This window comes from Chenopodium quinoa, unplaced genomic scaffold, assembly GCF_001683475.1.
Source record: "Chenopodium quinoa cultivar QQ74 unplaced genomic scaffold, ASM168347v1, whole genome shotgun sequence".
NCBI lineage: Eukaryota > Viridiplantae > Streptophyta > Magnoliopsida > Caryophyllales > Amaranthaceae > Chenopodium > Chenopodium quinoa.
This window is the reverse complement of record NW_018744991.1, coordinates 3,331,086-3,348,268: the sequence shown is the minus strand read 5'-3', so window position 1 is coordinate 3,348,268 and position 17,183 is coordinate 3,331,086. Positions and strand designations below refer to the sequence as shown.

The 17,183-nt window shown below is 36.4% G+C and overlaps 1 long non-coding RNA gene across 1 annotated transcript; it reads left to right on the top strand.

The window, feature by feature from the left end:
* The first annotated feature begins 15,732 nt into the window (after window positions 1-15,732).
* Window positions 15,733-16,411, top strand: LOC110707021. Its single transcript, XR_002508418.1, has 2 exons — window positions 15,733-15,956; window positions 16,180-16,411. It is a non-coding gene; the product is annotated as an uncharacterized LOC110707021 (long non-coding RNA).
* The last annotated feature ends 772 nt before the right edge of the window (window positions 16,412-17,183 follow it).

Sequence of the window (17,183 nt, the reverse complement as noted above, 5' to 3'; positions counted from 1 at the left end):
CAACATTTGCTATAAATGGGTGCTCTCTATTATGTGCAACAATTTTTTATCTTTCCTCTTTTAGTAAATTTTGAAGTGTAAAAAGATCATTTTACCAAACTTAAACATATGGGACCACTTTCTCTCTCCTTTTTCATTCACTTTAACCCACTAACAAACTTCAAATATATTGAACCACTTTCTCTCTCCTATTTCCCTCCTTTTTACAACTAAATTAAACACAACTAAACTTAATTAAACTACACTAAAAGTTTTGTCTAGGAGTTAGCAAAAAGGACGTTTGGTGCAGATAATCGTGGGCGGAGGAAGTATAATCATTATATGATGTCATAAGCGTCCGTGTTAGGCTTGAGTTTACGAAATCACTTCAAGTTGTGAACGGGTAAAATGACAGTTTAAGGGCGTATTGGATGCTTCCACTGAACCATTGGACTCCTGGAGGGTATTATGGACCATGGTAAATATCTTGGTAATTTTTATTTTCGGGCGAAAAAAGGTCAAAAAAATTACAAAATTAAAGGCTATATATTCCACTTTGAGGAAATTTTGAGGTTTTGGGGCCCATTGATGAAAAGCCTTGAGATCATAAGGGATACATCTCGGGGTCATATAATGTCGTTTGAAACCATATACGATCATTATATAATGTCATAAACGTTTGTGGTAGGCTTGAGCTTACGAAATCACTACAAGTTGTAAACGGGTAAATGACCGTTTAAGGGCATATTGGGCGGTTCGACCCAATTGGACTCCCGGAGGGTATTAGAGACCATGGTAAACATCTCGACAATTTTTATTTCCAAGCGAAAAAAAGTCAAAAAATTACAAAATTGAAGGCTCTAATCCACGTTTTTTGAGGAAATTTTGAGGTTTCGGGGCCCGGTGGTGAAAAGCCTTGAGACCATAAGGGATACATCTCGGGGTCATATAATGTCGTTTAAAATCATATATAATCATTATATGTTGTCATCAACGTCTGTGGTATGTTTGAGATTACGAAATCACTACTAGTAGTGAACGGGTAAAATGACCGTTTTATGGCATATTGAGCGATTCCACGACCTAATTTCACTCCCGCAGTGTATTAGGGACCATGGTACATCTCGGTAATTTTAATTTTCGGGCGGAAAAAGGTCAAAAAATTACAAAATTGAAGACTATAACCCAATTTTGAGATTTCGTGGCTGGTGGCTAAAAGCCTTGAGACCCTAAGGGATACATCTCAGGCTCATATAATGTCGTTTGAAACCATATATGATCATTATATGTTGTCATAAACGTCCGTGGTAGGCTTGAGTTTACGAAATCACTACAAGTAGTGAACGGGTAAAATGACTGTTTAAGAGCATATTGGATGGTTCCACCAACCCAATTGGACTCTTGGAGGGTGTTAAGGACCATAGTAAAATCTCGGCAATTTTTATTTATGCGCGAAAAAAGATCAAAAAATTACAAAGTTGTAGGCTATAATCCACGCTTTTGAGGAAATTTTGAGGTTTCGGGGCCCATTGACGAAAAGTCTTGAGATCCTAAGGGATACATTTCAGGGTCATATAATGTCGTTTGAAACCATATATGATCATTATATGTTGTCATAAACGTCCGTGGTAGGCTTGAGTTTACGAAATAACTACAAGTTGTAAACGAGTAAATGACCGTTTAAGGGCATATTGGGCGGTTCCATCGACACAATTGGACTCCTGGAGGATATTAGGGACCATGGTAAACATCTCGACAATTTTTAATCTCAGGCGAAAAAAGGTCAAAAAATTACAAAATTAAAGGCTATAATCCAAGTTTTTGACTAAATTTTAAGGTTTCGGGGCCCGGTGACGAAAAGCTTTGAGACCCTAAGGATAAATCACGGGGTCATAAAATCCCATTTGAAGCCGTATATGAATATATGATCTGATCATTATCTGTTGTAATAAACGTCCGTGGTAGGCTTGAGTTTACGAAATCACTACCAGTTGTAAACGGGTAAAATGACCGTTTAAGGGCATATTGGATGGTTCCACCGACCAATTGGACTCCCGAAGGATAATAGGGACCATGGTAAAAATCTCGGCAATTTTTATTTCCAGGCGAAAAAGGTCAAAAATTACAAAATTAAAGCATCCACGTTTTTGAGTAAATTTTGAGGTTTCAGAGCCCGGTGACGAAAAGCCTTGAGATCCCAAGGGATACATCTCTGGGTTATATAATTTCATTTTAAATCATATATGATCATTATATGTTGTCATAAACGTCCGTGGTAGGCTTGAGTTTACGAAATCAGTACAAGCACTGGACGGGAAAATGACCGTTTAAGGGCATATTGGATGGTTCCACCGACCCAGGGTTTTAGGGACCATGGTAAACATCTCGGCAATTTTAATTTTCGGGCGAAAAAAGGTCAAAACATTACAAAATTGAATGCTATAATCCACGTGAAAAATTAGAGAGAAGCTAGAGAATAGAATGGCTTGTCTATTATTCATCAATAGGTGAGTATTTATACAAAACCTACGAACATAAGATAGGAAACAATATTCCTAAAAGATATACCATATAACCTAATGATATATTCTCTAAATAATATCTTAACATAAGATAATACTAAATATATTATTATCATAACAATATCTATACGGAAAATATATCACATATATTTTCCGATATCTCTAACACCCTCCCGCAATTGTAACGGCAGTAACACGAACGTTGCGATTGGAAATTCTTCACTTTGTTGAAGCCGAGATGCACACTCTTGTGATATCGCCTTCAATTTTTGTCTCTTCTTTTTCAACGATGAGAACGTTCATCTTATTGAACTCATCAGTCATCAATCAAATAGGAACGTCATTCTTTTCGAACCTGCAAATATAACAATTTTTGGTTTTTCCAGAGAAAAACCGAGCTCCAATCAAATATTGGTTTGTCAGAGTAAACCACACTCAAATTTCTTATTAGTCTTTCAGAGTAAACCACACTCAAATTTCTTATTGGTTTTTAGAGTAAACCACACTCAAATTTCTTATTGGTCTTTCAGAGTAAACCACACTCAAATCCAAAGGAGCAAAATTATGCTCGAATCAACTCACAAAACTTGTCTCGCGGCACAAGGAGAACCAATTTCTTGTCTCACGACACAAGAGAGCCGAAAACTTTTTTTTTTTCATCTTTGAGAGTCAAAGACACACCAGCAACTTTATTTTGATCTCAATGCTTAGAAAAGCCACGCATGATGTAATGTATACATCAAGTCATCAACTCAAACTCTGCACCAACACTAACTTGCACATAGGAATAAACTAAAAAAAAATTTGGTAATTTTTGCTAAAGGATCATCCCACCGATGGGTTTAATTTCTAACCCACCAGTAGGGGGGAAATTTTTTATGAGCGGTCCCAAGATTTAACCTGCTCTTGATAACATGACAAATTAGAGGGAAGCTAGAGAATAGAATGGCTTGTCTATTATTCATCAATAGGTGAGTATTTATACAAAACTTACGAACATAAGATAGGAAACAATATTCCTACAAGATATACCATATAACCTAATGATATATTCTCTAAATAATATCTTAACATAAGATAATACTAAATATATTATTATCATAACAATATCTATAGGGAAATTTAATCACATATATTTTCTGATATCTCTAACATCACGCTTTTTTAGGAAACAATCCATGTTTTTGAGGAAATTTTGTGGTTTCGGGGCCCGATGCCGAAAAGCCTTAAGACCCTAAAAGATACATATCGGAGTCATATAATGTATTTTACAACAATATATGATCCTTATATGTTGTCATAAACGTCCATGGTAGGCTTGAGTTTACAAAAATGTAAACGGGTAAAATGACCGTTAAGGGCATATTGGATGGTTCCACCGACCCAATTGGACTCCTGTAGGGTATTAGAGACCATAGTAAACATAAAGGTAATTTTAATTTCCGGAAAAGGTCGAAAAATTACAAAATTGAAGGCTATAATCCACGCTTTTTTAGGAAATTTTAAGGTTACGGGGCCTGGTAGCGAAAAGTCTTAAGACCCTAAGGGATAAATCTCGGGGTCATATAATGGCGTTTGAAACCATATATAATCATTATATGTTATCATAAAGGTCTGTGGTAGGCTTGAGTTTACGAAATCCCTACAAGTAGTAAACGGGTAAAATGGCCGTTTAAGTGCATATTGGATGGTTCCACCGACCCAATTGGACTCCCGAAGGATATTAGGGACCATGGTAAAAATTTCGGTAATTTTTATTTCCGGGTGAAAAAGATCAAAAATTACAAAAGTAAAGGCTAAAATCCATGTTTTTGAGGAAATTTTGTGGTTTAGGGGCCTGGTGACGAAAAGCCTTGAGATCCTAAAGGATACATATCAGTGTCATATAATGTCGTTTGAAACCATATATGATCATTATATTTTGTCATAAATGTCCGTTGTAGGCTTGAGTTTACGAAATCAATACAAGTATTGAACGGGAAAATGACCGTTTAAGGGCATATTGGATGGTTCCACTGACCGTGTTGGATTCCTGGAAGATATTAGATACCATGGTAAACTCCTCGGTAATTTTTATTTCCAAGCGAAAAAAGGTCTAAAATTACAATATTGAAGGCTACAATCCACGCTTTTTTAGGAAATTTTAAGGTTTCGGAGCCCGGTGGCGAAAAGCCTTGAGACCCTAGGGGATAAATCTCAGGGTCATATAATCTCGTTTGCAACCATATATAATCATTGTATATTATCATAAACGTCCGTGGTAGGCTTGAGTACGAGTTTACGAAAAAACTACAAGTTGTGAACGGGTAAAATGACCGTTTAATGGCATATTGGGAAGTTCCACTAACCCAATTGGACTCCGGGAGGGTATTAGGGACCATGGTAAACATTTCGGCAATTTTAATTTCCAGGCAAAAAAAGGTCAAAAATTTACAAAATTGGAGGCTATATAATCCACGATTTTTGAGGAAATTTTTTGGTTTCGGGGCTCGGTGGCGAAAAGCCTTGAGACCCTAAGGGATACATCACGGGTCATATAATGCCGTTTGAAACCATATATGATCATTATATGTTGTCATAAACGTCTGTGGTAGGCATGAGTTTACGAAATCACTACAAGTAGTGAATGAGTAAAATGACCGTTTAAGGGCATATTGGATAGTTCAACCGACCCAATCGGAATCTCGGAGGGTATTAAGGACCATAATAAAAAAACTCGGCAATTTTTATTTTCGGGCAAAAAAGGTCAAAATATTACAAAGTTGAAGCTTATAATCCACGTTTTTGAGGAATTTTGAGGTCTTGGGGCCCGTTGACGGAAAGCCTTGAGATCCTAAGGGATACATCTCGAGGTCATATAATGTCGTTTGAAACCATATATGATCATTATATGTTGTCATAAACGTCCGTGGTAGGTTTGAGTTTACGAAATCACTACAAGTTGGGAACGGGTAAAATGACCATTTAAGGGCATATTGGGCGGTTCCACCATACCAATTGGACTTCTGGAGGGTATTAGGGACCATGGTAAACATCTCGACAATTTTTATTTCTAGGCGAAAAAAGGTCAAAAAACTACAATATTGAAGGCTATAATCCACGCTTTTTTAGGAAATTTTGTGGTTTCGGAGCCCGATGACGAAAAGCTTTGAGACCCTAAGAGATACATCTCGAGGTCATATAATGTCGTTTACAACAATATCTGATCATTATATGTTTTCATAAATGTCCGTGGTAGGCTTGAGTTTACGAAATCACTTCAAGTTGTGAACGGGTAAAATGACCGTTTAAGGGCATATTGGATGGTTCCACCGACGCAATTGGACTCCTGCGGGGTATTAGAGACCACGGTAAACATCTAGGTAATTTTAATTTCCAGGCAAAAAAAGGTCGAAAAATTACAAAATTGAAGGCTATTATCCACGCTTTTCTAGGAAATTGTAAAGTTACAGGGCCCGGTGGTGAAAAGCCTTGAGACCCTAAGGGATATATCACGGGGTCATATAATGTAGTTTGAAACCATATATGATCATTATATGTTGTCATAAACGTCCGTGGTAGGCTTGAGTTTACGAAATCACTACAAGTAGTAAATGAATAAAATGACCGTTTAAGGGCATATTGGATGGTTCCACCGACTCAATTGGACTCCCAGAGGGTATTAGGGACCATGGTAAAAATTTTGGCAATTTTTATTTCCGAGCGAAAAAGTTCTAAAATTACAAAATTAAAGGCTATAATCCACGTTTTTGAGGAAATTTTGTGGTTTCGGGGCTCGATGAAGAAAAGCCTTGAGATCCTAGGGGATACATCTCGGGGTCATATAATGTCGTTTGAAACCATATATGATCATTATATGTTGTCATAAACGTCTGTTGTAGGCTTGAGTTTACGAAATCAATACAAGTACTGAACGGGAAAATGACCGTTTAAGAGCATATTGGATGGTTCCACCGACCCTATTGGACTCTTGGAGGGTATTAGGGACCATGGTAAACATCTCGGCAATTTTAATTTTCGGGCGAGAAAATGTCAAAGAGTTACAAAATTGAAGGCTACAATCCACGCTTTTTGAGGAAATTTTGAGGTATCATATACATTAGGGATAAAAAATTGTTACCTTGAACAGGTCAATCAGTGGGAAGGCCAAATTTCAGTTGTTTACTTGCAGATTCAGCATCAGATTCACCAACAATAGGGGGGGGGACTCATGTTTGTCATCATCATCGTAAATTGGTGTGATCTTAGCACCAAACCAATACATTCTTCTCATCCTTGCCCGCATAGACCCTGGGTATCATCTTAGGATAGTAGTTAGGTTTGGTACGAAGCTGCGTTTTGGGTTTTTTTCCACGACCCGTCCTTAACTTTCCACCCATCTCAGAAACACATCTGGATTGTGTCGAACCATCCACCACCCTCAGAGTCAGATCTTACTTCCCCTTCCCCAACAGGTTTGCATTTTACTTCCCCTTCCCCAATATGTTTGGTTTTCACTTCCCCTTCCCCAGCATTCGTGCTGACAAAACTTAATTTTTGGGCGGCTTCCTCATCTTCAATAGATCTGAGCTATTTACCAATCACATCGAAGGTTCGTTGGCTGAAAATTTCGCCACCTTTTCCCGACATAAAGAACAAATTAGGCCACGACGCCCGTTGTTCAAAAGCTTCGATCAGAGCATCTATGAAACCCTTTTCGATTTCCTCGCGGATAGAGCTTCGTGTAGTGAGGTTAAATCCATTCTCAATGGACTTTGTTTTTTAGGGGGTAGAGAGCATATGAGAGAGAAGAAAGAGAATGAAGAAGAGAAAAGAGAAAGGAGATGTCGATTCAAAGAGGAGAGAGAAACACCCAAATGAGGAAGATGAAGAAACTTCAAGAACTAGGGTTTCAATTCATTAGATCTGATGAATTGATGATATAATCTAGGCCATTTAATGTGGTAGGTGGGAGAATGATTTAATTTTTGGTGAGAGTTATTAAATTAATAAAATTAGATTAGCATGATAATGTGTTTTAGGTAATTGTCTAAGTGAGTGTTTAATCTATTAAGTAAGGACAATATTGACATTTTCACTAAAATTACTTACTATAAATGGAAATATTTGGAAAAGTTGCAAATAATACTAAGTATCCGAAAATAATAAAAGTTGCAAATAAAACTTAACGGAGGTAGTATGTACTTTATCTGTTACACATTATGTGCAACAAAGAGGTGTGTATATTTCCAAGAAAAAAAAGGATCTTTTACCAAAATGGCTACTTTTACAAAACTATTTACTAAAATGGCTACTTATCAATATTTTATTTTTTTGTGACGGGAGGCTACTTATCAATATTAAGTCCAAAACTAGCTAACTTTTTAAGTTGGAAGAAAATTATTTGTTTCTTATTTTTCTTTGAACTAGTTTGGTTCACTTTATGGGTATTTTTTGATTTTTTAAAAAAATTTAGTTTTTTTTTCCTTTTTTTTTGGGGGGGGGGGATTCTAATGCCATAGTTTAAGATATCCAATGATGAGAGGGTAGCTAGCTTGCTTTTTGTAAGGTGTGCTTTAGTTTTATGTTTTGTTTGTTTTATTTTCTTTGTTTTAATTTTTGTTAGTGTGTTTTTCTTTTGTTAGCTAGGGGTTCTCCGGTTCTCCCCCACTTTTGCACCAAAAAAAGATATCCCATTAATTTGGAAAATAACATTCAACATAATATAGTTGCAACAATTCTCTAGAGACTCTACTTTGTTCAAAGGTTCAAGCATTAGCATTTAAAAAAAAAATAAAAAAATAGGCCAAAAAAACAATTCAAAAAATTGTTCCAAAGTTCCAATTAACAAAAAAAAAAAAATAGCTTTGTCTACCATTATATATCACATAACTATGTTTAAATTTGATCTATTATACACATTAAACTCAAAAAAATATTCAAAAAGTTGACATTAACAGAGAATATACAATTAATAGGTATGAAAAAAAACACTGAACAATACCTTAAAAACCCTTATCAATTATCATTGTATAAATTTGCGATAGTGTAGATATAGCAATACTACTTGAAATTCCAAATTTAATTGATACAATCTAGACGAAAAAATTAGTATATTTGTCCTCCGTATGTTGTTAAATTTTCCAACTTAAAAAAAATCCTAAATACAAAAAATTAAAATAAAACCAAAAAAACAAAATTAAAAAAAAAATTAATAAAGTGAACATGGTACAAAATTAACTAATTCATCCCACAAACCACCCACCAGGCCACTAGACTACCCACACCACTGCAGATTGTCCCAGCGAGCTACCCATGCACCCCCGGCGCACCGCGCCCACCCCACCAAAACCCCACCACCCAACGATGGTAATGGCGGCGACGATCGATAAACCTAAATGAAGAAGATGGTGTTGTAATGGTGGCCTTAATTTTGATTGGCTGATGTCGAAGGTCTACTTGGTGTTGGGAGGTCGTGGTCCGGTGCGGTGGTCAATGATGATGGTGGTGGCAGGCAGTAGTATGCAGGGGAGAGAAGGAATTGTTTAATTATTAATGTTAAGTAATGTAAATTAAACTAAATTAATGAACACGTTGCTTTTCAAAAAAATAAAATTAATGAACACGTTTTTTTTTGTACCTCCGATATGTAGAATTTGTTATTATTATGGAATAAATCAACCACCAATCTGTTGGGCTATGGGTCCCTTCCTATGTGGAGAAAGCCCATTTGATGTTGTGTTAGTTTTAGGGTAAGTAGTGTAGTTAAGGTCCATATGTGAAGTCTTCTAAGAGAAGCTTCCTTTCTTGACTTTGTGGGTGTCTTACGGTAGAAGCCTTTGGGACAACAAAGTCTTTGGGGACTTAATCACTTGCTGCCAGCATAAGGAGTAAAATGAGGGAAGCAAATTAGTTGAGAGTGTGAAAAAAAATACAGAGTTCACAAGAGTAGCCTAGCTCACGGTTTTCACTGCTCAGCCTCAGAAATCAGCCCCGATCGAAGCTCATCCGTGGTTCGATTTAGCTCATATTTTGACATCTTGTCCGGGACATCTAGGGCTTCATTTTCAACGGTTGGATTGTCATTTTATGCTCTGGTTCGTGAGATACGGCCTCAGGACAGAAGCTCCATTTTCTGGTATATCTCTCAATTTCTTCCTCAATTGTTTTGTTCTTATGATTGTTGTTGTTGGGTAATTGAGTACCCATCTTTTAGACTTGGAATTGTGTTTGTGTAACATTCCTTTGATCATAATAAGAACAATTTGGGTGGACTCCTAAAGTCCCGTGGTTTTTACTCTTCACATCGAAGAGGTTTTCCACGTAAAAATCGTGTGTCCTTGCTTGGTTGATTATTGTAGGGAATAATTTCAAGCCTTTAAAATCCCACTAGCTTGAACCCCACTGTGGTCATACACTAAATTATGGTGGCGTCCAAACGGGAAGAAGATAGAGCAAAAGAGTCGCCAACAAGTTTTAGGAACTTGTAAACCGTTCACAGGGTGAAGGTTACACCCCTTAACGATCCAAGAGATCGTCAACTCCATAAGGTCTAGAACCAAATAAGGGTTCGGGGATGAAGGTACAAATCCAACCTAAAAGAGATTGAACCTGCCCTAATAATAGGCCTCTACTTTATTCTGATCGTATTCATGTGCGCTTTTTTATTAACATGCAATCAATAGGTTTAACCCTAAACCTGTTTAATCTATGTTGGTTGAATTTAATGCACAAACAAACTATTATTGGCGATCACTTGAATTATAATCACATTAATCCTAAACAAGATTATTAATTATCTTATTAAGCGTGATTACAAGTACAAATTCCTTTTAAACATGCAATAAAGGTGATCAAACAATAAATAATAAATAATGTATCAAGCAACAAAGAATAAATAATCAATATAACAATTATAACAATAATAAAATTATAATCATAATCAAAACAATTATAAAAATAATCATAGATCATGTTAAAGCATAATAATAATAGCAAGATCCTAGGCATGTAGTAACAAGATTAATAACAAACCCTAGCATGTCACTAAACAATAAAAAATCAAATCTTTAACCCTAACATAATACTAACAATCATAAATATTAGGAAGAACATAAGAAGCATCATAACAATCATATTTAATATTAAAATTACCCTAGATATGATACTAGGAATCATAATAACAATCTAAACATGATATCTACATCATAAATCAATTAATCAATTAAAGTACTTACTTTGATGCCTCGTACCTCTTTCTAATAACAAAATACACACGTTAGTAATTTCAAGGAAAATAATAATCAAAACAATTAAATTAAATAATTGAAAGAGAGATTTGAGACCAAACCCTCAGAAATTAAAACCTTTCACGTCTAGGGCGAAGGCAACTTCGAATATGGCTAGGTGTTTCTAGATCTTGTGAATGCGGAATTTTGTATGAAAAAGCAAGAAAGAATTGAAGAAAAGAATACTTGAGAATGAGAGAATTGGTGAATTGGTAGATGTAGATGATCCATGAAAACGGAGTTTTTGATACGATATTTATAGAGAAAATCAGCCAAAAAAGATAATTTAACAAAACAGAGTCTGAAGATCGCAAAACATGATTGGCGCCAACCCTGGCTAGCTGGTTCCAGGCGCCAAGGCCTGGGGTTGGACGCCAAACTGGATTTCAACGCGTTTTCGAAAATCTGATAAATTTCCCGTAGTGGAAGATAAAATAATATAATTCCTTTGAAAATGCTATTTGATCTTGATTAAAACTTTGAAAAGTCAACAAAGTCAACTTATCAATGCTAATTGAATTAGGAATGAAAAGAACCTTCTAGAAGATTCTAGAAGATCAAAACCATTCCTAATTGCATTAGGAATGATAAATCATATTAGGCCCTCCCCTAGATCATTGGGCCGTACATAAAGCTCAAACCGGGCCCAGTTTAGTAAATTGGCCATAATTTCCCCAATATTCATCGGAATTGGGCTTATAATATATCGTCGGAAAGGTCTTTGCAAGCCCCATCCAACTACACCACTATTGGACCCATATCATGGACCAACCAAACTGGATTGACTGTTTTCTTAAAATAAAGTTTTCCAAAACAGGGAGAAGAGAAAAGAAATAAAACTTTCCGCAATACTAGACCTTTTCACACTTTCGTTTCATTCGATTATGATTCGACGTGAAAGGTACTCGTCACCGGGTTTGGTTTTGGGGAGACACAAATGGGTGTCTACAATTATGCTCATTATTTGTCATATATTTCTGCCTTTGGTGTGTTAATATTGCTGGTTGTGTGTTGATCTTGGAGATATATCATATAGCTTGGTTTAAGTGTGACCTTTGAACAAATTAGTAGCTTGTGTGTGCTTGTGGTTTGTTTGTTTGGTCGTTTGATTATTCCGCAAGAGGTGTGTTTATCCTCAACACAATCATCCTAAGTTTTTACTACAGCAAAACTGCAGAATACAAAGGCAGCAGGGCAACAGCAGCACTTTCCCACTACATGGCCAAGTAAGGGGATACTTGAAAGTTGCAGTCAAACATCTTTGGCTTATTAACCTTTTACTGTAGTAATTTTAGAAGAAGACAATAACACTAGTAGTAAATTGTACAAATAGCAATTAAGGCCTCAGAACCTCCCCTATTTGCATAGCTTTAGTAGTAGTATAAATATTGTAAAGCTTTATAAATAGGCTTTTTTTTCCTAAGGTTAATTATTGTGTAGCGTTACAATTCAATTCTAGACCAATTTAGTTAGCAAGTAGAATGGACTACAAAGTATTATTTTTTTAATTTGGGGTTTTTTCTAAGGCTTTTGTCACATATTAATTGTAGACCAATTTTATTAGCAAGTACGGATACTACTCCGTATTTTAATTTAATTTCTCAAAATATTTCACGAATGACATTTTTTTATTTTTATCTTTATTAGAAAATCGTAAATCATAAATATTACTGCAAATCATAATTCTCCTAAAAGTTAGAAGGGTAATGTGGTATAGTATAACATATTAAAAGATAAACATTTTTTACTTGCAATGTTGCAAACTTGCACCAACTAGAATTCCTGGTAGATGGGTAATGTGGTACAGTATAACAGATTAACAATATCTATAATAATAGTCAATATATTTGACTAGGAGCACAACATGAAGCGCAACCAACCAACCACATACGAAGCTATTCATTTAAGCTACACAATTCACATAGGAAGTTATTCATTTAAGCTATACAATGCGTATAGAAATCTCATTTTACTTTAAGAACCTCATATTATACATTTGCTAGCAAACAAACCAACTCTGATACACGTATAATTTGTATTAGAAATTAACGGTCTTTATATCACCATACTTCGTACAATCTTTAATTGTATTAGAAATTAACGGTCTTTGTATCATCGTACTTCGTACAATCGTACTTGCATATTGTATTGATTTTGATATAAACAAGTTACACAAAAATGAAGTTGCAAAGTATAAACCATATGCAAATGCATTTGCTAACACTGAAAAAGTGAAAATAAAAACCACTCCCACTCAAATTTCCACTGTTGGCCTCTTGGCGGGGATTCTGCTACGTACTATTCTGACACACATTCCTTCTTTTCTCTCTCCAATTTCTCTCTCTTCTTTCCGCCATTAAAGCTCCGATTAAGCTCCTCTAAAGCTGGTCACCTCCTCCATCTTTATCTTCTTCTCTCTTATGATGAACTAAAACTGGATTTAGCGACAATTTTCCACTCTCATCAACTGCTTGCTCGAAAAGCTCCACTTGAATAGATATGGTAACATTTTTCTCTAACATTATCTCTGCAACTTCGTTGAGCCTTCAATTTTAGCTTTTATTCATCGATTAATGCTTTTGATTGATTATTTGAAATTTAATTTTCTAGCTAGGTTTAACTGGGTCATCCTCTGTTTTTGAACTTTATATTGTGTTGGCGTCGATTTCTTAACTTCTACAGATCTTCAGGTTCATCTAAAATGGTGATAATCTTTATTATTATTTTTTTGGATATTGGAATTTTTACAGAATGAGTATGATACTTGTTATGGGACATTTTGTACAGCTGTTGACCGACGTTGACATTCAAGACCAAGATATACAACACCGAGTAAAGATGGTTATGGATGCTCTCTAAAGTTATGGAGAAAATATTTACCACTAAGAACAAGTCCATTGAAGTTGTTACACATATGTGTACTCCAAGTCGTCTACATTCACCGGAAGACCAAGTAAAGAGTGAATAACCACTATCTCCTATTTTTATGGAGGGCATCCTCATCCTTCTCCAACAGTCTATTAGCTACTGCTTGAAGTTCTATAAATAGGGAAAAACCTCCTCTTGTTAAGAGATCAACAGATCCCACGTACATAACCTCCTCCTAAACATACTACTCCTTTATTCCCATGCAATTTCTCCAACTTCCATCCACATGTACCTTCCACTAAAAGTGCCATTGCTCAACTACTATATTATAATCCTAATACCACTCTCCTAAAAGACCACTACTGCAATGTATTTCCACAATACTACTTAGCTTATTACGCCATATACACCCTTCCATACTACGTACAAAGTCCATACTTCCTGTTTACTTGTAATTAGCTCCGTATATTTCTATAATTATCGTATACATTGTAATTGTAATGTTTGGCTTCATGCCCATATTATAGTGGATTGGTGATCAAGGATGCACGGACACACCAAAAATCTGAAGAGTCCGAGTCGACACGCGTGTCGGACACGGACACGGATGAGACACGGGGCGACACGTGTCCGACACGCAGAAAACCGTGTCCGATTTTTTTTAACCGTTTTTGATTTTTGGACACGGGCCGTGTCTTGGGCTGACACGGGCCGTTTTGTTATGGACACGCGAAATACCTAAATTCCTATGCTTTGCCTCTCTACCTCTTTCCAAGTTTCCAGTTCTCAAACTCTCAATCCTCTCATCCTCTCAAGTCTCAACTGAACCCCTTGCTGCTCACTTGCTCAGTCGCCGACTTGTAGGTCTCACCGTACCGCCGGCTTGCTGTCTCCGTCACCGCCACTCGCCTCCTTGCCGGTTGTCAGGGTTGCTGGCCTGGCCCTTGCTGCTCGTGGCCTTCATCTCTCATTGTTGCGGGGGTTGCTGGAGTTGCTGGCCTGGCCCTTGCTGTTCGCCTGCTCGTCCTCAGCCACCACCTATCACTCCACCGCCCACCTTGTCGCCCGTCGTCCGTGTCAGCCACCAGGTATGGTTCTTCACTACTTTTTTTTTTTAAATTCAATTAAAGTTCTGAATATGCATCCTTGGATGTCGAGAAGTGAGAGAATGTCGGTGAGAATGGAGTCTGGGAGAGAACTTAATCGGTCTTCATTTTCTGAGTCTCCGCCATTGTTGTCTTTAATGGAGCTCAATTTCAGCCTTTTCGTGCTTATTTCTTGGTGTTCTGTCATTCAACAATTGAGCTCCATTGTTATCTTTACTGGAGCTCAATTTCTGCCATTCAACAATTGTTGTGATTCTGAAGTGAATTCGAGTAATGCTAATTTGGGGAATTTTTTAGGGTTTTAATCAGTGTAAGTGTGTAAGAACTTCTGATTTTCTGAAATTCAATTGCTTCAATAATTCAATTTGTTGTTCGTCGTCAGCCAGACAACCACCGCCAACCACCGTGTTTTGACAGTTTTGTTGATTACTTGATGAGATGTTTGATTTTGTGTTATGTTTCTAGTTTTGTTTGATTACTTGAAGAGTACTATTAAGACATGTCTGGTTTGATGGTTTCTTGATATGTATCCGACTATGTCCGTACACTTTGTTCATTTACTTGTTTAATTAAAATTGTGTGTTTTGAGGCTAATTATTTAGTGTTTTATTGAATTAGTTGTCAAATTCTCGTTTTTTTAATATATTATATGCCTTGTTATACGCCGTACCCGTGTCCCCTATTTTAGGATTGCCGTTTTCCCGTGTCCGTATCGTGTCCGTGTCCGTGTCCGTATCCGTTTCCGTGCATCCTAGTTGGTGATAGGGTTGGCAAAAGCTGACCCGACCCGAACCCGACCTGAAAAAATAGCGGGTTAGGGTTGAGGTTTTTGACCCGAAAACTTAAATGGGTTGACATGAACCCGACCTGAAATTTAAATGGGTTAGGTTAAGGTTGAAAATCCCAACCCGAAATTGATCCACATAACCCGAAAAAAAAATAAATAAATAAAGCCTACATAAATCATAAGCCCAGCCCAAATTCGAAATGAGCCCACCTTATAACATCAAAAACCCTAAACTCCTCTATTCTTTCTCACTTTCACTCAGTCGTTCTCAGTTCTCCTCCATTCTCTCTCTTAAATTTTCTCTCTTTTCATTCCCTAAAACCCTCTCCAACCTTTTTCAAACCCTTAATTTCGATTTAATCCTTGAATTATTTTCATCAATCTACACTTCCTCGCGTCATCTCAACCTCTCCTTCATCAATTCAAGGTTTTTTTTTTTATTTATTTTTATGTATTAGTTTTATGAAAATACAGTTTGTTCATGTTAGAATACAATTTTACATGCTAATTACGGTTGTTAATTTATGTTGAATTGTTATTTGGTTGTAGATTTGTTGTTGCTGATTTATTTTGTTAAATTTTGTTTTACATGTTTGTGTTAAATAATTGTTTGTGTTAAATGATGGTTGTGTTATTTTTAATGGCGGTAGTTGTGTTAATCCCTCGGCGTTTTTCCACCACCATCGCATCACTCTTTCTTTGCTTCATCGGCCTCACCTCATCGTTGCCGCTCAATCGATCTAGCAACAGCAAGCATCAACCTCTCCGCAAATCATTGAAATTGGAGACATGTTTATGTTTTTTTTAATTTTAGATCTTATGTAATGTAATTTAATTTGGTATTTTATCATCCAAGACTATTTATGATCTACACTTTTAATTTGTTTGGTATCAATTTGATTATTTATCAATGATTTTCTTTATAAAATTAAGATTTAATATATAAAATGAAATGGGAAATATAAGATCTGAAATTTTTAGTAGATTCAGAATCGGAAAAAAAAAATGATCTAAAAAAATCAGGTCAGATTCGGGTTGACCCGAACCCGAAAAAATCAGGTTAGTGTTGAGCTTTTTGACCCGAAAAGTTAAATGGATCAGGTTCAGGTTAGGGGTATTCGACCCGAAATTAAACTGACCCGAACACGAACCCGACCCGACCTGATCCATTTGCCAGCCCTAATTGGTGGCCTCATTGCCACTCGCGGTTTTTACCCACCTTTATTGGGGTTTTCCGCGTCATCATATCATGTCTCCCCTCTCTTTCTTTATTTTTCCGTCATTTATTTTCCGCATCCAACATTCCTTATTTTAATTTAGTTGATCCGTAGCCGGTATCCCACATCAAATCCTACTTGACAAAATTTAGCATAAACAATTTGGTGCCCACCGTGGGGGTACAACTAGATTGAAATATCAACCCTACAAAAGTTCCTTTCCAAACACATTCCCATCATCAAGCTATATCTACATCCATTTAAAAACTATCTGTCATCCCAACATCGTGGTAGCGGTCGTCCACAAAAATCATGAGTTGGTGATATTCGACCAAGTGACAACAACAACTCAGTGTCGCCAGCATCAATTACTAATGTCCTGATTGATGGAGATAAGTATGCTTTTACCTAATCTTTAGACAATTCACTATAAGAAA